The following is a 24,783-nucleotide window of genomic DNA, read 5'->3' as shown; positions in this document are numbered from 1 at the left end:
CCCCATGTTAGGCTCCCTGCCCAGTGAAGAACCTGCTTCTCCCTCTCCCTCTGCCTGCCACTCTGCCTGCTGTGCTCTCTCTCTATCTCTCTGTCAAATAAATACATAATATCTTTTTAAAAAGTAAGAATAGAGCTACCCTACAACCCAGCAATTGCACTACTATATATTTACCCAAAGGATACAAATGTAGTGCTCTGAAGGGATACCTGCACCACAATGCTTATAGCAGAAATGTCCATAATAAGCAAACTATGGAAAAAGCCAAGATGTCCATTGACAGATGAATGATAAAAAATGATGTGGTGTATATAGACAATGCAATATTACTCTGCCATCAAAACAATGAAATCTGGGGCGCCTGGTTGGCTCAGTGGGTTAAAGCCTCTGCCTTCGGCTCAGGTCATGATCTCAGAGTCCTGGGATCGAGCTCCGCATCGGGCTCTCTGCTCGGCAGGGAGCCTGCTTCCTCCTCTCTCTCCGCCTGCCTCTCTGCCTACTTGTGATCTCTGTCTGTCAAATAAAGAAATAAAATCTTCAAAAAAAGAAAATGAAATCTTACCGTTTGTAACAACATGGATGGAATTAAAGGGTATTACACTAACTGAAACAAATCAATCAGGGAAAAACAGTTATCATATGATTTCACTCATATGTGGTATTTAAGAAACAAAACAGAGAATCATAGGGGAAGGGAGGGAAAAATAAAATAAGACTAAATCAGAGAGGGAGATAAACCACAAGAGATTCTTTACTATAGGAAACAAACTGAGGTTACTGAAGAGGAGGTGTGTGTGGGGATGGGGTAACTGGGTGATTGGCATTAGGGAAGGCACATGATAAAATGAACACTGGGTGTTATATGCAACTGATAAATAACTGAACTCTACCCCTGAAACTGATGACACTCTATATGTTAATTAATTTACTTTAAATAAAATAAAATTAAAAAAAAAAAAAGAAGAAATAATTGCCTGACAGTTGTAGAACTAAAGATTGTTGCAAGGACCGAAAATATTACAGGAGAAAACATAATATATAAAACTACAGAAAAATTAGCTTAGGTGAAATTCAAAATGTTTACATCAGTAAAATTTTAAATTTATCACCTTTTTGATATATAATAATATTTTTTTAAATGTATCTACCTAGAATCAGAGTATCTAGGTAGGCAAAAATGTTAAGTATAATCAAATCCAATTCCATCATCAAGTTAAAAATTGAGCCTACATGTACTAATGGACTAAATATTGGGAAGCCATTCTTAGATGATTACTGTGTCATTCAATGTCTCATGCAAAATTAGGCACTGACCTTCAAAAATAACTTGTTACAATAAAATGAAGTGAGTTCATTCCTAGTAGAAATGATGATGAAATCTTTGCAGTTGTTGAAATCTGAATCCAACATGGATGGTAAGAAAAGAATGTCTCACTGTTCCTTTTTTAAAAAAGATTCCATGATGAAAAAATCTATACTAAAACTATAGATATGTCAATATCATACATACCACAAATATTACCCTACAAAAATTGATGTGATCATAAGGAGGTCTTCAATGTGTCCCTTTTTAATTATTGAAAAAAAAAGTTTTATTCTCTAATTACAAGATTTGTATTAGGCAATACTTATTAAGCTAATTAAGTAGTATTGTTTAATACCAGGCTTAATGACCCATTTAAAAAGGCAGGGAAATATTACTTGAAATTAGAATTATTAAAGAAAATCTAATGTGCATAGTACTAACATATATAGGAAACATCTAGATGCAACTATTGCTATGAAATAAAATTGATCCTTATAAAATTTTATATAGATCAGAAGAGATTGTTTCTATAAGATTGCAAAGATCTCAATATATATAATCCTATATTTAATTTATATGATTAAAGTTACATTATATATATTATTTATATTTATAAATATTTTATATATAAAATATTAAATAAATTATATGTATAATTTATTTATTTATTATAATAAAATATATATATATATAAAATTTATTTAGGAGAAAGAGAGAGAGACAGCAGGCAGGAGAAGGAGCAGAGGGAGAGAAAGAATCCTGAAGTGGACTCCCCACTGTGTGTGGAGCCTGACTTGGTGCTCTGTCCCAGGACCCTGAGATCATGACCTGAGATTAAATCAAGAGTCAGCTGCTTAACCGACTGAGCCACCCAGGTGCCCCTAAAATATATATATGTTTTTAAACTCAATATAGCTTTAAAAATAATGTAACTAGAGAAAATATTTTGTTAACTAAATATTCCACATTTAGTCAGGTAGGGACATGCCACCTTTAGTTTCTCTTCACTTTTCAATACAAAAATGTTGCTGCATATTACATTTATTATTGTTAGCCAGGAAAAATAATAATAAATTTTTCTTGGCTAAAAATTAAATTATTCCAAAAATTTTGGAGCATTATACAATTTCATATATTATGAGTTTTATAGTATTTCTATAAAATATATTTCATAAAAATATATTACTGGTTTATGGTATTTATTTGTTTGTTTTAAAGATTTTATTTATTTATTTGACAGAGAGAGACACAGTGAAAGAGGGAACACAAGGAGGGGGAGTGGGAGTGGGAGAGGGAGAAGCAGGCTTCCGGCCGAGCGGGAGCCTGATGTGGGGCTTGATCCCAGGACCCTGGGATCATGACCTGAGCTGAAGGCAGACGCTTAATGACTGAGCCACCCAGGTGCCCCTGGGTTTATGGTATTTAATAGAACAGAACGATGTGTAACACTCTGTTTTTCAACAAAAGGTAGCCATGATTTAGTTTCAAATATTTTGTGAAATAATAGGGACTGTATATCACTTCTTTCCCATTCTCTCAGATAAGAGTTCTGTCTTCAAATGAAATGATGCTGGCTCGAACCTTTTTGAAAAAACTACACAAAAACATTAAGCAAATCCTTTCATAATAGTAACACATATACAACTGTATCCCCCCCCCCACCTTCCCCTGTCCTGGCTCATTTCCTACTCCCCAAGGCTATTCCAATCAAAGTGGATCTGGGTGCCTGTCACACAGTTCTCTGTCTGATGAAGACATCTGCCACGCTCTTCACCATTCCCTCCAATTTCCTAGTGTCCTAATACAGATACCCATTTTCTATAATATTATGCAATGCTGTCTCATTAATGGGAATATCTAGTTGATGTATCGGGTAGTGATTCATTCAGAGATAGAGCTTTAAATAGCAGCCATTTATATGTTAATTAATAAAGTGACATGCACAGCCCTGTGATTAGACCATGCACATAGACTATCGAGCATATTGCTGTTTTCGATTTTCCTCCCACATGAAGATGAAGAGCTGCCCTCTCTAGCTCCCTTTTAGTGTGCTTATGCAAATGTACTCTTTCTATAATCTTGTTAATAAAGGGCATTCTCATAATTAAGAATAATTTTTAAGGGAGAATAGCAACTGCTTATATATCATCATATTGAGCTTATTTTGTGAGGATGTTGACAGGCTTTACTAAAAGCTTCCTTTAACCACAAAGTCTCAGAATTGGAAGGAAAGAGAGAGATTGAGTCATTTGAAATTAATAGAGGACCCATCTAAAGGGGAAACATGTTCTAAGTTATCACCAAAGACAATTTGGTAGCCCGAAACATGACACTATTATCTAAACCAATTAGAGGCTGTTTACAATTATTTTCTCTTCACTAAGTATGTTTTGAGGAGCTACTGTGGATAGGCTTTATGCAAACATTGGTGAAAAGGAAATATAGTGGTACGGAAATCTAACATTCTTGCAGTATTTTTAACATGAATTACAACTAGCAGCAGATTCTCTAGGAATAATTATTTAATTATTATATTCTCCCACAATTTAGTGGCTTCACACAGCAATCACTTATTTTGCTCAAAGGTGTGTATGTAGGTAGGTTAGTAATTTCACTTGGGCTCAACTAAGCTATTCTTCCAGTCTTGGCTAGGTTTGCTCAAGCTTCTGTGTTTAGCAGCTACTTCTGCTTATGAGTTGCTTCTGCTTCTGGAGGTTGACTCATCAGCTGAGATCATGACAGTGACTTGGTCAACATGCCTTCTTTATCCAGTAGGCCAGTGCAGCCATCTCTTACAAGGTGGAAATGTAAAGGGTCAAAGAGCATCAAGAGAAGACAAGCTCCAAGAGGCAAGCTTTTTTCAATTATCTTTTCATATCAGGTAGATTTGCTCTTGTGCCATTGGCCAAAAGAAGCCATGTGGATAGTCCAAGATTCAGTGTTAGAGGAGACCATTGCAGGCATGAATATGCAAGGCATGAGTAAAACAGGAACCATGATTGTAACAGTATCTACCACAGGGTGCCCTGATACCCCAATGTTTCACCTTTCTTGCAAAGCAAAAGGCACTTATTTCTTCCCAGGACCCCCAGAAATCTCATTGGATAATCATGGGACCAATCTCGAAATCCAAGACCATAAAGTCTATAATCAAATTTAATGAAGATTTTTTGGTGTAGTTATTCTTGATTCTGAAACCTATGAAATAAAAAACAAGTTATCTGACCTTCCCATATGAGTACCCCATGGTGAAATAGGAATGGGATAGTCATAAAAGATTCTGTAGGTCCAAGGGACGAGGAGAAAAAAGGCATATATAGTTTGCTGTATAAGTCCCCTGAAGTCCTGAAAGGTACCTGTTCCCACTGCCCTTATACCCTGGGAATGTTCCTTTATGAGGGCCCAGTTCTGTTCCCCAAGATTGAATCCCCATTCCATTATCTTCTGTTATTCTTGACTGTTCTCTCTCTGGATTCTTGGATTCACGCACTCACACATTTTTTTTTTTTAATGTAAAAAATAAAATGCTCTGTACTTACAATGCCGTTGCTTTGTTAGCCTGTTACTTGCCCATAGAAAGTCCCAAAAGTCTTTTAGAAACTTGAACAGTATCATCCCATTCTTATCTAATCTGGTATGGCCATTTGTTAATAAAACTCTCTTAAACATCTGTGAAATTGCTACATATCAAATTGAGTCCCCCTCTAGTCAAGCAGAATCTACCAACAGTTCTTTTTGAGATTAGCCTTTCTCTACTCTGGACATTTCAGGCTTCTATGGACAATGTCATAAAGATCCTTAGAATCTCTTTTGTCTGACTCATCTGCTCTCAGTGGAGGGTGATTTTGCTCTTCAGAGACATTTTAAAATGTCAGGAGATATTTTTTGGTTCTCACAATTGGGATGAAGAGTGGTGTTCTGTCATTTAGTGGGTAAAGGCCAAGGATATTCCTAAACATCTTCCAGTGAACAAGACACTCCCCACAGTGAAGAATTCTCTAGTCCCAAATGTCAATAGTATTGAGGTTGAAAAACCCTGGTCTAGTTTGTAGTATCTACTAGGCACTAACATAAATAGTTGGGAAGTTTTAAGAGAAGTTTGTGATTCGTACAGCCATGCCCTTGCCTGAATATTTCTCTATAAACTACATTTTCTTTAAAAATCGTTTATAAGCTAAGGAGGATGAGCTGAGAGTCAAGTTTATTTTCTAACCCAGCAAGTCCTGTTTGTCTGTCTGCCCTCTAAATTTTGCTTACATAGCAAATGGTCCCCTGTTTACATCAGCTGCCTGTTATAATACCCTATTTTGTGTGGTTAACCTAACAAATGTTTCTGACATCCTTTCTAACCAGACCCAAAAAGTTTTAGGGACTTTTTTGAGATTTCAAAATACTACAAGTGACAGCTTTGCCAACTGTTTCAGACCCACACAAGCTGCCATTTTTCTAGCATCCAAAACAATTTCCTCACCAAATTTTTCAGCCTTCCTTAACAGTTTTTCCCCTGCTTTTCGGGACTGCATTAACAACTTCCTTGTTGCCACTGCCTGTCACATGGTCCCAAAGCCAATGTCATGAGCAGTGACTCATTTCTGGTACCAATTTCGATACCAGTTAACTTTTTTTCTGCATAATAAACCATATCCACTTTGAGTAACAGAAAAAAAAAAAAAAAAGCCCCAAATATTTATTTAGTTCACAATTCAATGGGTCATCAATTTGACCTGGACTCAGCTAGGTGGTCCTTCTTCGGGCACTGGACATGTTTTCTCATGCATCTGCATTCAAATGTTGGTCATTAAGAAAGTATTGCTTTGCAGAGCTGACTGGCTGTCAAAGGGGAAGTGGGACTGACTGGACTATATGTCTCTCAGCTTGCAGCAAGTTACCCCAGGATCAAGCACAAGAAAGTGCTTTTCAGGTGTCTGTTCCTTTGTCATGTTTGATACTGACCCATTATCCAAAAGACCAAAACAAAAAATTATATGTTCAAACCAAGATGCAGGTTAGGAAGGGATTATCCAAGGTAATGGTCACAGAGAAGCATAAACCATAGCATAATCAACCAGAGGGTATGTTTTAAAACCACTTTACTGAGATTGGTTAACATATCAAAAGGTGTACATGTTTAATATATGCAACTCTATGAATTTTCAGAGAAGTATATACCATGACACCATCACTATGATCAAAGTCATAAACCTATCCATCACCTCCCAAAGTTTCCTCCCACCCTGTTTATTATAATTTTTGTGTGTATGTGGTGGAAATACTTAACATAATATCTGCCCTCTTAAAAGTTTTAAGTATATAATATTGTTAGTTTTATGCACCATGCTGTGGTATAGGTCTCCAGATCTTTATTATCTCTATTTATCTTGTATAACTAAAACTTTGGACTCTTTAACCATCACCACCCAATATCCCCCTCCCCACAAATAACTTAAATGTTCATCAACAGATAAATGGATAAATAATGTGTCGCATAGGGACGCCTTGGTGGCTCAGTCATTAGGCATCTGCCTTCGGCTCAGGTCATTATCCTAGGGTCCTGGGGTCAAGCCCCGCATCAGGCTCCCTGCTCAGCCGTAAGCCTGCTTCTGCCTCTCTCACTCCCCGCTGCTTATGTTCCCTCTCTAGCCATTTCTCTCTCTCTGGCAAATAAATAAATAAATAAATAAAGTGGTATATACATACAGTGGAATATTAGTCAGTCTTAAGAGAGAAGGAAATCCTGCCACCTTTGACAGCATGGAGGGCCTGGTGGGCATTATGCTAAATGGAATACAAATACTGTGGTCTCACTTATATAAGAAATATAAAATAGTCAAACTCATTTAACCCCAAAGTTTTAAGAGTTTTCTTAACAGGTCTTAATTAGTAACAATAAAAATTATGAAACATTAGATTAACTCCTTTAGTAGTAAAAATAATTATTCGCAAATGCTGCGGAAAGTGTATCATTTTTGTTACAGTTCAGTAAATTCTCATAAAAATTATGAAAATTGTAGGGAAATAATGGAAATGTATTATATATGACACCGTGGCACAATCAAGTTCCATTATGATAATGCAAAGTGAAAATTCCAGACAGGTGATCTCTACATGTAATTTTGAAAGGGGAATTTGGATCAAGATTTATTAGCTTAGTCCCTGAATTTTAGCCCCAGTCCTAAACCCATAATGCATTATTGTAGTAGCTCTTATGAATTTGTGGAAGTCAAATGAGGATCCCTACTGTTACATAGCCAAGAAAGAAAAGCCAAGAAAGAGAAGCCAAAGAGAGATGAAACAACCTCACTCACATCTGTACTCAGGAGCCTTTCCCCACCCCTCTTTGTTTGTTCGTCTTATTGTTCCAGGAGTGAGACCTACATTGGAATCTTCCTTATTCTGTTTCTATCTTTTAACACTTTAAGAGTTTCATGGCATGGATTTCTACACACACACGCACAGCCAGTGTGTTTTCAAATGGTCTCTTTTTCCACTAATGGTGTAAAGGAGACTCAAAGAAACTTATTTGGCAATTGGACTAGATGTGTAAACTCAGAAGAGAAGTAGACCCCCATTCTACTCTAATGCATGAATGATGCTATCATCTATGAGAAAAAATAATTTTAGGCTCCATTCAGATATGAAAGCCTAATAATCTGGCAAGATAAGAATACTCAAAGCCTTAATTTCTGATTCCTTGATTTTTAGTAAAACAAAACAAACCCAACAAAGCATAAAAATAAATTATTTTTTTGAAAATGAAGACATTTTGGCCACCACAGATTCTCATGCATACTTTTCCAAGGTTTTGGAAATTTAATATATAGAGAGAGATGGGGAGAGAGAGAGACAGAGAGAACTCTCCAACCCATACTCTAGATCAAGGAAAGATGAACATAAAAATCCCTACTGCAAGTTGCAGTTCTTCTAGGTATAGTAATATCTTGAGATATACACATCTAACTCGAATCTAACTCAATTGATTAGCTTTGTGACACAAACATTAGCTGCCAAGAAATCAATTTTGTTTTGTTTTCTGACAGTCATAATAATTAGAAAACTTTTAATTCTTTTTTTTTCTTTTTTTGCATTTTTGGCTTTTGACTATCTCCTGAAATTAAAAAAGACTTGAGGAGTAAAGTTGTGTGTTGATGATATTTGCTCTTTTCTTTTTGAGTGGAGTGATTAACAAATTAAAATTCATGGTCTTACAGAATACTTTTGGGGAGGGAAATGGAAACTAACATTAGGGTAAATCCTGAAATGGGTCTTAAATCTATTACTGTTACTTTAGATCCAGATGTATGTCAAAGCTCTCTTAACTCTTTTTCTGGTAATTGAAAAACTATCCTGAATCATCTTAAAATTTTTTTTCTACTTTTCTTTGGCACTGTTGGAGTATTAAGATTTCATGAAATTATAGTTATTTATGAGTAATAATGTGAATTTTGTAACTAAATTTACAATGATGCCTTTAGATGAAATACTAATTAAGAATTAATGGGTGAACCTTTGGAGTAATAGATTTGTTTTCTAACAATGAAACAAATAGTCATGGTAATGATACCACTCTCAATGACACCACAATAGCGAAATGATCACATCATTAAATAAACAAATATACAAGTAAAATAAGCATGATTCTAATTGTATATTGGCTATCCTGGGATTAATTAGGATATGATTATAGTAAATACATCAATTTATCCATATCTGTATGAAACAAATCCACTGGATGGCAGTTAAACCAAAAAAATCAAGTAAAAAAATGTTAAAGATTTTATTTTAAAAAAAGATTTTATTTTTAATTATTCATAGAAACCATGAAATAGTATAGGACAGCCAAGGTGACTCTTCAGTCACCTTTCAATTTGATGTTTAAATCATAAAATTCAGATTTGCAAAATGACAATAAAGAATATCTGAAGGTAAATATCATTTCCTTAAAAGACAGCCATGATGTAAATAGATGTCAATATAGTTTAAGTAAAATGTATTTCTATGCATCTCCTTTTTATGTTCTAGTTCATTACACAATTTTTTTTATTTTATTTACTTATTTATTTTTTATTTATTTGAGACACAGAGAACTCGTGGGGAGGGGAGACCATTGGGGAGAGGCATAGGGAGAGGGAGGAGCAGACTCCCTGATGAGCAAGAAGCCCCATGCAGGGCTTGGTCCCATGACCCTAACTGAGGTCATGACCTGAGCCAAAGGCAGACACCTAACCATCTGAGCCACCCTGGTGCCCCAGACATAAACGATTATTGAAAATTTCTATTTTGGGCGTGTGGGTGGCTCAGTGGGTTAAGCCTCTGCCTTCAGCTCAGGTCATGATCTCAGGGTCCTGGGATCGAGCCCCACATCGGGCTCTCTGCTCAGCAGGGAAACTGCTTCCCCCTCTCTCTCCGCCTACTTGCGATCTCTCTCTGCCTACTTGCGATCTCTCTCTCTCATCAAATAAATAAATAGATAATCTTTTAAAAAAAAAAAAGGAAATTTCTATTTTACTTTGAATGCATTCCTATATACTGGGATATTATGCACTTTTTACTTAAGAGTATTTATCTTTAATTTTTTTATACTTTTTCCATTTTGCTTTTCATTTTAAAAATTAGTTTTAACTCTGTTATCTATTTACCTGGATTCACTGCCCCAAACACTTTTGACAATGCTTAATGTCTTTTAGTTTTCAATTGAGAATCTGTATGTAATTATTTTGCATAATATATAAATAACCTCCTCAACTGGCTCCAGTGTTAATTCTCTCTTTATTCAGAATTAGTCCTCATACAGATTAAACATGAGTAGTTATTTATTGCCTTGTATGTTATTATAATTCATCACAGAAGTTCTTCATATAAAAGCAGTAGATTTGTCATACTCAAACTGTGGCACCTGAACCAAGGTAAACCATGACTAATATAATATATTAGAGGTGTTTTAACATTCTTTAAGAAGAAATATGGAGATATCATCACGTTGAATTGTAACATACCATTTTTTAAACTCCTATATTTTTTTCTCGAGCCTTTGGAACCCTGCTTGTTATTTACTAGTTAATGAAAGCAAATACCAAATGCACAAATGGGTTGCAAATTCATTGCCAAATGCCTAGTTACTTTGAGTCATGCAAGACCAGTATTTAGCAAGCTTGTTATGGAACGACAGCTACGTTACGCACTGCTACATTTTCAAAGTCATTTCACCGAAGGAGAAATGATTAATGAGCAGCTGATGCAATGACCTCCTGCTAGGATTAATAAAGAGGAGACCACCACATCCAACGAAGCACTGATCATAACTTGTCATCTTATAAACACGTTTATGCCAGCTCCAGATTCATTGCATTTTTATGGAAATTTAAATCTTTCCCAATGGTAGAATGCCTCCATTAATGAACATGAAAATGCAAACAGAGTTTTATTACCATCAAATGAAGAAAGACCCAAGAGTGCTTCATGGGGTGCCGAGAGCTGCACAATTGATCCTTGGGCTCTTTTAATGGTATCAGTTCAGCAAAATCTCTTTTAAGCTACTGGATTTATAGAATGTGTGTGTTCATTTGTGTGTACATCTGAAATATTGTTTTCTTCTAACTCTGAGGCAGACAATTTCACCTCATTATGAGCAATTCTGGTCAGGAAGCATTCAGTAATGCATTTTACCTATATAGGGAATTTCTAATCATAACTCAATTTCTACAACAGCACAGAATGGAGGAATTATCAACAGCTCCTTTGAATTCTGTCATCACAATAAAGTATTAGGTTCACAACACTTCTCACCTCCAGATTATGGGAGTCAAGAAGATGGTAAATTATGGCCTCAGTCTCAAGAAATGACATCAGAAATAACATCAGAAGGGACATTTCAATAACATCAGAAATCCGCCTCCAAATTGCACAGGCACCATTTAGAACACACACCACCACCCAATACAAAATTCCCAACCAAGTTACAACACAGTAACATTTTGAGATAATAAAAGTCATGAAAATCTTGAATGTTTTACAAAGCAATAGTATCAGGACAGTAGATCAGGCTTGTTGGCATAGTTAAAGCTGATAGAATCTGAAAAGAACGAAATAAAACTGGTGTTAAGGAGGTTAATAGTTTTATTAGATAAATATGAATGAATCAATGAATGAAGAATGAATGAATAAATTGGAAATATGGAGGCTTCTTTGATTTTGTTTACTAGTGAGTGCCAGCCAGGCATTTGTTCTGAACTTGAACACACCACTGGTGACTATTTGATGATCTGGCAGAGTACTGATATGGGCAGAGTATTTCTACCTTTAAAATAGTGGAAAAAACACACAAAACTAGGTTTGATCAAATGACAATTGTATTAGTTACCTATTCTGAATAACAAATCACTGCAACCTTTGCAGTTGATAAAGTCTGCACTCATAATCTCAGTTTCCATGGTTCCAAACAGCATAAAATGGCTCCTATGCTCAGGGTCTCACCAGCGTGCTCTCAGGCCTCATCTTCTCTGTGTTCTAGAGCTAAGGGTCCTATTCTACACTCATGTCGTTGCTTGCAGAATTCAATAACATTGGGTTATAGGATGTAAATCCCTGCATTCTTTCTGGCTCTTAGCCAGCAGCCACCCTTAGCTCTTAGATTAGAAGGTCTTGGAATTGCTGATGGTTCAGCAATTCCTTTGCACGTGGTTCTCTCAGAGGCCCCATAATACCCTGGTAGCTTCCTTCTTCAGTACCACAGAGAATTTCACTCCAGCTTGCTAAGGTGGGGTCTTCTATAATATAATTTAATCCCATCGCTTTTATTATATTTTTTAGGACACGACTAAAAGAAGATCACCTTCAGGGGCACCTGGGTGGCTCAGTGGGTTAAAGCCTCTGTCTTCAGCTCAGGTCATGATCTCAGGGGCCTGGGATCGAGCCCCACATCGGGCTCTCTGTTCAGCGGGGAGCCTGCTTCCCCCCTCTCTCTCTCTGCCTACTTGTGATCTCTCTCTCTCTCTGTCAAATAAATAAATAAAATCTTTTGAAAAAATAATAAAATAAAATAAAAGAAGGTCACCTTCAGAGGTATCTACCACCAAAACAAAAAATCAAACAAACAAACAAAACAATGCTTTGTAAGTAAAAAGCACTACAAATAAAAGTAAAAACAAGGGGCACCTGGGTGGCTCAGTGGGTTAAAGCCTCTGCCTTCAGCTCGGGTCATGATCCCAGGGTCCTGGGCTCGAGCCCCGCATCGGGCTCTCTGCTCAGCGGGGAGCCTGCTTCCTCCTCTCTCCCTCTGCCTGCCTCTCTGCCTACTTGTGATCTCTGTCTGTCAAATAAATAAATAAAATCTTTAAAAAAAAAAAAAAAAAAAAAAAAGTAAAAACAAATAATGACTGAAGAAAACAACCGATATGATAAATATTCAAAATATTTAGCTTTACCTTATTATCAATAAATTAACAGAGAAATGTCAATTCTATCAATCATTCTGTCTTCTGAATTGATAAATCTTCTTTAATTTTAATCTTAGTGTAGGACTCAGTGCGACTGAAGTGAGCATAGCGGGATGGGCACTTCCATATAGTCCTCATAGAAGTACCTTCTTTATGAAAAGAGGTTAGGCACTATCAGAGCCTTTCCCCGTCTTCACCCCTGCCTTGTCAGGGAGATCACTGCTATGTTCCCATAAGTAGGAAGAGCACTGGAAATTCTTTAAGTCTGTAATTCAGTTTTACAAACTGTTAAGCTGTTTGGACAATCTGCAAGGCTAATGTGCGTAAGAATTATCAAAAGGAAACTTTCCATCCCCAAGGAATGAAAAGTGAATGCCTTTCCTAGAATTATAAAGGTAACACAGTCTGAGCTCTGCATTCGCCAGGCACGAAGAACCAGAGGGAAATATTGCAGTCCAAGGCGTGTCAGATACACGGGGCCCTGGTACACTACAGTCACTGCGGATGAGGACCCCCGTAGCTCTACCCCAGAGTCAGAATCGGAAATAAACCAACTCTAGCAGGAACTGCTGCTCAGTTCAGATCTTTCAATGCCCTCATCCAAATGGTCGCCAAATAATAATGATTCCATTTGCTGTTTATCTCTAAATCCCTTCCATGATTGCCAGCGTGCTGCCCGATTCTCATCACTTCAATTCTGGATTGCTGAAGCTGCCACGTGCTAGTCTTACCTCCAATTTTACTCACTTCCTGAATGCCAGCCAAATGACCTATAGAAAGGGAAAATCCTCTGTGTTGGTTTTTTTTTTTTTTTTTTTAACTTTGTGTTGTCCTTCTTGTTTGATCTCAGCACAAAATCTGAAATCCTTCCCGTGCCTGTCTTTATCTAGTCCTTTACATAATTCTTTCATTCATCTTCCTCCATCCTCTTCTTCTCCCTCTTCTTTCCCATCGTCTAACTTCTGGAACCACTTGTTTTTGGAACAGAAAATGTTATTTCTTGCCACTAAGCCTTTTGACATATTCTATCATCCAGATGATACTATTTTCTCCACTTTTTACCAGTTATCTCTCACTCTTCCTTCTGATCTAGCTTAGCCGTGCCTTTCTAGGGACTTTCAAGAATTTTCTCTGAACCACCCACGCATGCGTCAGACTGTGTATACCCATCACAATTGCCCAGACATACCATAAAATATAAGGGTTTTTTCAGTCTGCCCTGAGAGCTCTGTGTGGGACAATACTATTTTCCTCGACGTTGTTTTTCCAACCTAGTGTTCAGCAGTTAGCATATATATATATATATATATATATATTTTTTTTTTTTTTTTTTTTTTTACAAAGGCTTATTTATCTATTTGAGCGAGAAAGAGAGTGTGTTTGGGGAGGGGCCAAGGGAAAGAGAGGGACAATCTCAAGCAGACTCCTCACTGAGTGGAGAGCCGTTCGATCTCGGGACCCTGAGACCATGACCTGAGCCAAAATCAAGAGTCGGTTACCTAACTGACTGAGCCACCCAGGCGCCCCAGCAGTTAGCGTATTTTAATAAAGATGTGATAAATGAACAAGGGATCTAAATATTCAGATGCCTTCCCTGAGGTCTTAGCAGTCCAAGGATCACCCTGTAACTGCTCATAAAATCACAAGTGATTTCAGACCTCAGAATACAGGGTAGATGTCGCCTACAGAGCGGCTCACTGGATACTTAGGCTGACAGATTTAAAGTGGACACTAAAAATTCTAGAGCCACCTCAGCTGAGAGCCAGGAAGGAGAAGGAAAACCTGGGGCATAGCTCAGCTAAGGTTTTACAGCCCAGTCTCTCACAGATGGCCTGTGAAGGAATACCTCTGTGTGCGCTTGCTTATAGTTCTTTCCACCCATAAAATGATCATCCCATCTTTATGGCTAACTCCCCAGGGGAGGCCCGGTGAGGATTCGTGCCTTCATTGTTACAATGTGTGTATTGGTATTCCTTGAATAAAGACACTCTATAAATACAAAGCTTTTTTTTTTTTTTTTCCTGTCTGTCATGAGTCCAGATGCCCTACCCACAGTCCAACCTATTTGATTTCGTGCTACCAAACAGCTGCCGGCACCCACCAACAGCATCTGGTTCCATTTCCTGTTGGCAAGGGCCCCATTAGCAGTAAAACAGCTAATGCTTTTTAGATGGCCTCATGATTACAGCTTTTATGGGTACCCCAGGTAATTGAGTTAATAAATTTAATTGCCAGTGCTGACACTTCCCCCACCCGCCTCCACTCCTCTAACTTCTTCCCCAGCTCCTCCTAGTCTCCTCACCAAAAAAAAAAAAAAAAAAAAAAAAAAAGCAGAGAAACCATTAATAAGAATATGCATCTAATAGGACAGGTGACCTCACAAAACACTTCTGAATGACTTCAAAATGTCACTGAGTCCACCCCAGTTTGTTTATAGCAGCATGTGGTGCCATGACTCACATTTACTACCCTTTTCCTTTCAAGCTAATTTATAGAACTGTCCACACTACATAGAGCAATACCCAGAGTATATAGTGCATTGCCACAAAGATTTCCAAGGAAATATTTATCGTTGCATAGGAGAATATGGGCACAGATTTCTGGATTTTTCAACTTATAATTCATAGACTACATTGTAAATCATGTTGAAATATCACATATTGCAGAATAAAACAACAACAGAGAAGAGACAATTGAAAACTGAAATCTTCTCTTGGGAGGCATTTTTAAGATCTTGCTGAAAGAATAACAGATCCTGGATTTGCAATATGTATTTCTCTCAGGAAGACAGTCTCCTGGTTGTCTCTAGGTTGTTTTTTAGTTTGCTACTCTTAGAAACTCGTCAGTATTATCATTGGCTACTGCCGTATGCCCAACTCTCCTGTCGTCCCAAATTAAAGCACTTACCCCCTTGTAAAACAAAAGGCATTATCCTTCTCTCTGCCTAATTCAAAGAGGCTGGTGGGCATATCAGTAGTTCAGATAAATATCAATATGCATATCAATAATTCAGCATGACACTATATTCTATGCAGCCCAACATGGATTGTCCAGATTGCTTTCATGCCCAACTCCACCCCAGTGACCCCTTAAATTTCTTCTTAAGATCACTGGGTTCTGGGCTCCTGTCTCATTGGTCTGTGTGGTTTCATCCTCAGTATCCGAAATATTAATTCGAATCAGAACTGAAAAGGAAACCAAGAGGCTGCCACTTATAATTCATTATTTCCATATATTAAGTATTTCACAATTATTATATTTAATCCTCACATCTTGTAAGACAGCGTGTTGTCAGTCAGGGTAATTTCTTCCCCCAGGGTACATTGGCCAATGCCTGGAGACATTTTTTTGTTGTCACAACTAGATTGGTATTACTGGTCTGCTGGGGACAGGCTAAGGATGCTGCTGAACAACGTACAGAGCGTTGGAGAGCCCCCATCACAAGAATTATCTAGCCTAGGGGTTCCTGGGTGGCTCAGTGGGTTAGGCCTCTGCCTTCAGGTTGGGTCATGGTCTTGGGCTCCTGTGATCGAGCCCCGCATCAGGCTCTCTGCTCAGCAGGGAGCCTGCTTCCCCTTCTCTCTTTGCCTGCCTCTCTGCCTACTTGTAATCTCTCTCTCTGTCAAATAAATAAATGAAATCTTAAAAAAAAAAAAAAAGAATTATCTAGCCTAAAACATCAATAGTGCTGAGGCCAGGAAACCCCACTATAAGGTATTCTTTCCACCGTAAGAAAAAGGAAATGGAAGCTCAGAAAAGTGTCAGAGCTCACTTGGCATCACTCAGATTGTTAAAGGTTGAACATGAATTCAAATCTAGGTTTATCTAATTCATCTAATGTATCTAAGTTCAGTCTCTTTCTGCAGAGCAATCTAGCCTCCAGAAACTTCTGGAAACCAGGAAGGTGCATGGAAGTATTCAGGCAGGAGGCTTTGTAACTGCTAAGCACCCCAAGTCACATTCCATCCCAAGGATTTTTTCTTAAACATTATTTATTTATTTATTTGACAGAGAGATAGAGAGAGAGCACAAGTAGTCAGAGTGGCAGGCAGAGGGAGACGGAGAAGCAGGCTCTCCGCTAAGCGGGGAGCCCAATGCGGGGCTCCATCCCAGGAACCTGGGATCATGACCTGGTCCAAAGGCAGATGCTTAACTGACTGAGCCACCCACCCAGGCGCTCCTATCCTGAAGATATTTTTCTAAAGATCATCCATTACAAAAATTGTTGCAACCACTGCCAAAGCCCACCGCTGTCTGCGGGGCAAGTGGACCTGTGATCCCTCCGGCTACACAGTTCTGCTTGGGGATGTCATGGCTTCACAGCTACAAAATGTAGCTCTGTCAACAGAAGTCATAGTAGATGGTTCCGAAATGACTCGTGAAAGGCAAGTTTATGTTACGAAAATGGCAAACACTTATAAAAACAAAGGTCAGTTACTACTGAAAAAGGGATACCAGAGAATATTAGCTGAAAGAGAAATAAGAGATGCCAAGGCATAGCAAGAACCAGAAGCTGACAAGGGCACATAGAGTTTCCAGAGAGCTTTCTGTAGGTTTCTTACAGGTAATCCTGGTGATGAGTGATTTTTGTCCTTATCAAGGGCTTCCCAGTAAATTAAGCTTCCTATATTTTATCTCTTAATGCTTTTTTGCCATTTTTAAGAAAAAAGGGTGTGCATTGCAAAATCTAATTTTGGATGTGAAAATTAATTAATCTGTTTAAATTCAAATATGTTGGGGCGCCTGGGTGGCTCAGTGGGTTAAAGCCTCTGCCTTAGGCTCAGGGCGTGGTCGCAGGGTCCTGAGACTGAGCCCTGCATCGGGCTCTCTGCTCAGCAGGGAGCCTGCTTTCATCTCTCTCTGTCTGTCTCTCTGCCTACTTGTGATCTCTGTCAAATAAATAAATAAATAATCTTAAAAAAAAATAAATTCAAATATGTTTTATAAAATGTGTTCTCTTTTTTTTTCTTTTCCTGTGATCATGGATGCTTTCAATAAATACCAAATACTTCATATTTTCTTAAACTGATTTACCTAAAGTGTTTATATGAAAAAACAAAGATTTTCTAAGATCCTTAAGCTTTTCATTTTTTTTCCCCCATAGCTTACATTCTATCATCATTAGTGCACCTAGAGTTATTTATATTTTTTCTGGTATCATTCTCCTTTAGAGTTAAGATACCTAAACTCCAGTAATTTGCTTGGCTTAGGAGGATGGAGTGAGAGTGGGAGGAGGACAAGACAAATCAGTCCAGAGATGGACCTGGTTTAGGAAACAGAGAGGGAGAGAGAAATACGCTGAAATCAAGAGACCACAGGTAAGGGGGGGGGGGGGTGAAGTGAAGCAAGGTGAGGACTGGGAAATCGCTCATATAAAGACATTGAACCTAAGATGGAGACTGTGAACCCAAACCCGGAATTCCTGTTACAGATAGAGTAATATTTAGAAAGGGAACAGGTGTGGGGCAGTGAGGCCAGGACAGGACCTGTCGGGGGAGCCCTAAAATGTCTGAGCTGGAAGAGCCTTTGCTGTAAATGTGAGAACAGGCTAGTACTGCAAATGAGTCGCCGAGGTAGAATTCGAACCCAGATCTCCCTTCTGGTCTAGTGTCTCCAGCAGAGGAGGAAACGTGTTCTGAAAGGTTTAAACTTCATAAGCCACCCACTCAGAGACTTGGGCTTCTTTCTTACTTGGTCATGATCAGTAGGGAATTCTGCAGTTTAGTCCTGAGCACCATATCTGTACGCATGTGATTGATTTGGGATTTAGTCGAGGCTCTTTTGCCTCAGCTAAATTTTAGTTTGGTGTCAATTCCTCAGATCCGTAGTTGTCCTTTTGGCTTCTATAGTTTCTGGTTGTGGTCTCCCATGATCTTTATTGAAATCTGTTCCTGGGTCACGGGAACCAGGCGGCCCCAAGCCCGCGGGTGCTCTACTGCCACCTACAGGCAGAAAGTAGTACTAGCTCACTGTGCCCGGACGTTCCTCTGCTGGTCAGTGTTAGGTACTCGGGAAAGCCTTCGATTTCCAACCAATTTTTTCTCACCTTAAAAGCAGAGAAGTACATCATTTTTTATTGACACTCTTTGCAGTCATTGGGGATGGTCTTTGATCTTGTACTAAACCTTCAATTGTCACAGTGTCCTGGGGTTTCTGTCCTATTACCAGTTATTTTTTTGTCACCATGAAATCGAATTGTATATACGGCAGGTCCAAAACAGCTTGCTATGTTCTGCGCTCATAACCATAATGTAAACCTAATTGGAGGAAACAAACCAATATCCATTCCTTTTCTGCCAATGGCACCCAGAATTTTGTGGAAAAATCGTGATCCCGCAGAACATGGCTACTAAAGATACTCACTGTCTTTCCCACACCCTTGTAGCCCACTGGTTGACGAAAAGATAAAGGGAGGAGAGAATGCTACAAGATTTAACTAGGCCATCTTTGTATTAAGACGAAATATTACATTTTGGACAACTGAGGCAGGTGGTTAAAGTTCTGGGAACAACAACAGCAAAAATGCATGTATCCCTTCCTTTCTTTCTCTCTGTGTCTCTCTCTGTATGTATCTGTACATGCAAAATGTACATGAATATATATGTTAAAGACAAAGCATGAACGGTTGGATGGTTGGGGGAGAAAATAATTTGTCAGTCTGGCACATAGACCCCACCCATGTACTTCTCTTGCTAATATGACAAAATTAAGAAATAGGGGAAAAATATTGTGGCGCTTTCAAATTATCTTTAAATAATGGAAAAATATTTTAAAACATATGTCATATATGAAAATTAAATATATAAAATAGATAAAAGCATAAAGTAATTTTTTTTTTTTTTTTTTTTTTTTTTAGAGAGAGAAAGCATGTGTTTGTGAGCAGAGGGGAGGGGCAGAGGGAGAGGGGTAGAGAGAATTTTAAGCAGGCTCCACTCTCCAGTGTGAAGCTGGATATGGGGCTCAATCTCACAACCCTAAGATCATCACCTGAGCTAAAATCAAGAGTCTGATGCTTAACCAACTGAGCCATCCAGGCACCCCAAAAATAAAGTAATCTTAAACCTTCATTCTACCAAGACCTCTAAGGAATTCTCCGGCATTGTGGGACTATCTCAAAGCATAAATGGCAAATCACTGGTGGGATGCAAAAATCTAGACTCTAAAGTGAGACTTACCTGGTAATAAGTGCAGGTTACTAGCTAAGTGACCTTGGGGTCACTTAGGGAGTAAATTAGGAGATTGTATGTCTTTTTGGGATTCATCCACGAAAAACAGGTAGAAGAGAAGAGTGACACCTTAAGACAAATTTCCTTTGCCAAATTTCCCAGTGACCATATGTCTCTTTTCTTTGAATTTTCAAAACACATACATGGGGAAATGGAAAACTGGATGGGTAGACCACCTTCCTAGACTACTCCTCTGATTGAGAGAAGTTAGAGAATGTCCCATAGTTTCCATGAGTCTAGCAGTTTGTCACCTAGACTTAGGATTTGGGCCCTGAGCATGGTTACTGGGACACTGCTTCTTCTGCCCCCCACCCCATTCCAGGGCAGGGGTCTTAACAAATCCAAGAATCTCATTCACTCTTAGTTGAAAACCCCATTTCTTTTTTGTCAAGGATAGTGGCATGAATATCAGGTAGTATAGAATATGTCAATCTGAAGACAAGTAAAAACCAAGGCACTCCAAATATGCAAAGGCAGAGACTTCGCAGGAAGCACTTAGACTGTACAGAATCTTCGTCTTGCAATAGTAAAATAGTACAAGTGCAGTAGTAATAGGAATTATGCTAACAGTGCCTTTTTCAGTTAGGATGAGAAGAAATGTATTTTCAGGTGTTTGGTAGTAACACCTACATCTGTGTACCTGGTTTAAAAAAAAAAAAAAAAAGATCTTGCTTTTGATTGAAAATATATCTGTTCACTGCAAAAGCAAAATCAGCTCCAAAAAGAGATGGAAGGGGAATATCACACCTTCATTTTTAATCTCTGGATTCTTGGCCAGTTCCTCATTTGAATTGTTGGGGTAAGAGGAAATCTTTATTGCTACACAGAGAACAATAAGTCTTCTTTTGAAAAGAGCCTGGGTTAATTCTTTGTGGATGAGTCAGAATAATTCCCCTAACTACCTGGATTCTCTCCAGGCACAGCAGCTGTTTTTGGTGAAAACACCTAATGCGGATGATAATAGGCCTTTTCCCATTTTTTCCCTCCTTTTCCCTTACTTTCAGTAACTTAAGGTCTACAGTACTCAATGGGCTTATAGGAAAATCAGTACCAACTTCATGGAAGCCTTCAGTTTAGGATATTGAGATTGGCTGTGTACGAGAATACAAAGCTTTTGACCATCAATTAAAATAAATCAATTTGGCATAAGTGCAATACTAGTATTATTAATAATAATACTAATATTAATGCTACTACTAATATTAGTAACTGTAATATTATATTACATAACTATATGTAATATAAAAGGTTTTATATAAAGCCTTTGAGCACTTATTTCTTTGTCCTACAGAAAGACAATTCCTGTCATCACTGGCAACAATTAACTACTCCCACCCCATAGCAAGACAGAAATTTTTTTTCCACATACAAGATACTAGGAGACACAGAAAACTCAATTTCATTTAAGGAGTCCAAATATACTTTAAGACCTTGAGTATAACCTTAGTATTGGCATACGTAGCTGAAGACGCATCGGTCTGACAATGTAAAATATGTCAAGAGTTACAGAGTGGATCATCCCTTTGATGTATTATGTCCTCTGGGTATAAAACTATCAAGAGTTACTTGATATAAAGCCCAGTGGCTACCAGAAGTTATATGTACATTCTTCCTCATTTTTAAAAAAATGAAATAGCACAATATATATTAGAGCTGCGACGCAGAGTACAGCTTGGGTTTGAAGCCTCCAGTAGAGCAGTGAAGTCATGAGGACTGTCAGAGAGTTCTACAATACTTCTGTGGAAGAAAATCAGTCTTCTAAATGCTTCGTTTTACAGATGAATAAACTGAGGACCCAAAGTAATAATCCTAGACAGTAGCAGGTCTGAACAAGAACTAAAATCTCCTGACAAGTACCCTGAAGTTTTCCCAGGGTCCTACAGCAAATACTTCTCCCCACAGAGCTTGCTTCTTTACTGAGTGCCATGACATTTTGAAATTACAGATTAAGAAATTCAAACTATTAGAGGAAGGAACCACGGTACACTGTTGGGGGGAATGCAAACTGGTGCAGCCACTGTGGGGAACAGTATGGAGGTTCCTCAAAAAAACTAGAACTACCCTAGGATCCTGTAATCACCTTAGAAGGTATTTACCCCAAGATACACGAATTCAAAGGGATATATGCACTTCTATGTTTATTATAGCATTATTTACAATAGCCAAATTAGGGAAGCAGCCCAAGTGTCCATCGATCGATGAATGGATAAAGAAAATGTGGTACATATTTACAATGAAATATTAGTCAGCCGTAAAAAAAAAAATTAAAATCTTGTCACTTGCAACAACATGGATGGAGCCAAAGAATACGGTGCTGAGACAAATCACATATGATTTCACACCAATGTGGAATTTAAGAAGCAAAACAAATGAAAGAGAGAGAGAAAGGGAGAGAGACAGAGAAACAGACTCTTAACTCTAGAGAACAAACTGAGGGTTACCAGAAGGAAGGTGGGGCAGGGATGGGTGAAATAGGTGAAGGAGATTAAGAGTACACTTATCAGGGGGTGCCTGGGTGGTTCAGTGGATTAAGCCTCTGCCTTCAGCCCAGGTCATGATCTCAGAGTCGTGGGATCAAGCCCCGCATCAGGGTCTCTGCTCAGCAGGGAGCCTGCTTCTCCTCTTTCTCTGCCTGCCTCTCTACTTGTGATCTCTCTCTCTCTGTCAAATAAATAAATAAAATCTTAAATATATATATATATATATATATATATATATATATAAAGAGTACACTTATCATGATGAGCACTGAGTAATGTACGGAGTTGTTGAATCACTGTATTGTACACCTGAAACTAATAGAACACTGTATATTAATCATACTACAATTAAAATAAAAAACTTAATAAAAAAGAAATTAAAACTACCTTTCCGTAGTTTCTTGAATTCGTTAGGAGACTGTCATTAAAAGCCTTGCAGAAAAAAAAAAAAAAAAAAAAAAAGGAAAGAATAATGGATGGTTGTTTCTGAGCATTCAACAATGACATTGTGAATGCATCAATTTCTTACAACCTTTCCCAGCTCCAGCCACTGATATTCTTCAACAGAGCACTTTGAGTAATAGTGTAGGAGAAAGTGGAGTGGGAAGGCATGAATAGATTATGAAGAACCATTAGCATAGGCACTGGACTGTCCATCCATCCAATGCTATTGCGTTTATCTTTTCCAAAGAGATGGTCTGGGGCCAGTACACTGAAAGCCAGTGCTGAGGATACAGACATAACAGCCAATGTAGCTTTATCACACTAGTGCCTCTTCATCAGGCCAGCTGTGGTCAAAACTAAAGCCATCCTACTGACTTAGTCAGTACTTTGTCCATATGCCAAGGCTTCTGGAATTCTGGAAGAGCTTCATGGATGTGAGTAAGCACTCTAGATGCCCAAGCTGGGAATTACACCATCAAGAGAATGCTTTGGGCAGTGATGAAAGCTCAGGACATTTATTGTTTATTACTTGTTCACTTAAGACATCTGGGAGATGGAAAGTCCCAAGGTATTTTCAGGAACTTGGTGATGTCTTCAAGTCTCCTTTGTTTCTCCTTCTCTGTTGTATTGGTTGGTGATGAAGTCTCTCTCCCCTTATCACAGAAAGAGGGCTACTAAGCTGCAGGCATCGTCGGTTTAGAGAAGAGCATCTAAGCTAGGAATGGAGCATTCTCCTCAAAGGTCTTCCTCTTAATAGGGAAGAAAATCTTTTCCAGAAGTTTCTCAGTGGACATCCTTTTGAATTTTATTAATTTTTGGTCTCACGATAGACCTATATTGGACAACAAACAGTGAAACACGTTAACATAAATTAACATGATATGCTTTGCCCAATCAGGATTTACCCTTTGGAAGTGGACCATACCTACCTGAAGAAATCAGTGTTTACTTAACAAAGAAGAAGGGGAATGCATTGTTCCCCAAATTGGGTCACTTCTTCACCACTGCCAGCACCAGTGGCTCTCAGAAAGACTGTAGCCTTATTCTGGCCCAGCATGCAGCAAATGGAGGTCAATGTGGATATCAGATTTTCGCAGTTCAAGAACAGGGTTCTCTTTGGATTTCTTTGGCCTCAGAGTCCTTTCACCTGCAATCACCCCAAAAGTCTCCTGGAACAACTGGCCTCTGAACCCTATGCTTGGAGTCACTGCACTACCAGCATTCTAGGAGCTGCTGTTCAGAGTGTCCACCAGCAAGGCTTTGACCCTGTCTACCTTGACCTGGTTATCTCAGAAGAAATGGAAATCAACCAGTTCTTTATGCACAGGGGGAAAATGGGCCACACTTAGGATATTATGCCTAAGTGCTGGTAGGTCACTGCTTGAAAACTCCTCAGGTGGGTATAACTTCTAGTAAGTATAACAATGTATTTTGGGTCCCACTTGTGAGACTCGGTAGACTTAGGGATGGTTAGCTCCAGGAAAAAAAAAAAAAAAAAACAAATGATGGTAAGGCACAGCTTGATGAACTGGACTAAGCTACTTATGTCTTCAGCTGTTCAAAAATGCAAAGATACAGTATTCACCAAAATTAAAGAAGCATCTATACCTCTTTATGAATTTTCCAATGTATCACACACAAAAAGGAACACAGGGGAAAGCCTGTTGCTGGACATTCTCCTGTAGCAAATTGAGACACCACATCCAAGGATATCTAGTCTTTAGAGATACTAGTCCCTCCGCTAGGATACCTTCTATCTTCTCCCTCCTGGATAACTCCCCTTTTGAGTCTCCAAAAGGATCTAGAATTCCATATTCCAAATGTATTTTAAGGAACAGAATCAAATCTCATTAAAGCTTTCAGAGCACCATGAATCTAACATTTATAAAGCTTGT

General features: G+C 38.3%; 1 long non-coding RNA gene across 1 annotated transcript in view; it reads left to right on the top strand.

Moving 5' to 3' along the window:
* Positions 1-24,369, top strand: part of LOC308343151 — a 387,811-nt gene extending 363,442 nt beyond the window's left edge. The window contains exon 6 of the long non-coding RNA XR_013966856.1: positions 23,787-24,369. This is a non-coding gene — a long non-coding RNA (uncharacterized lncRNA). The remainder of the gene's footprint in view (positions 1-23,786) is intronic.
* Positions 24,370-24,783: the final 414 nt, after the last annotated feature.

The sequence above is a fragment of the Martes martes genome, assembly GCF_963455335.1.
Source record: "Martes martes genome assembly, chromosome: 5".
In the NCBI taxonomy this organism is placed as follows: Eukaryota; Metazoa; Chordata; class Mammalia; order Carnivora; family Mustelidae; genus Martes; species Martes martes.
This window is presented reverse-complemented; position numbering and strand designations above follow the sequence as displayed.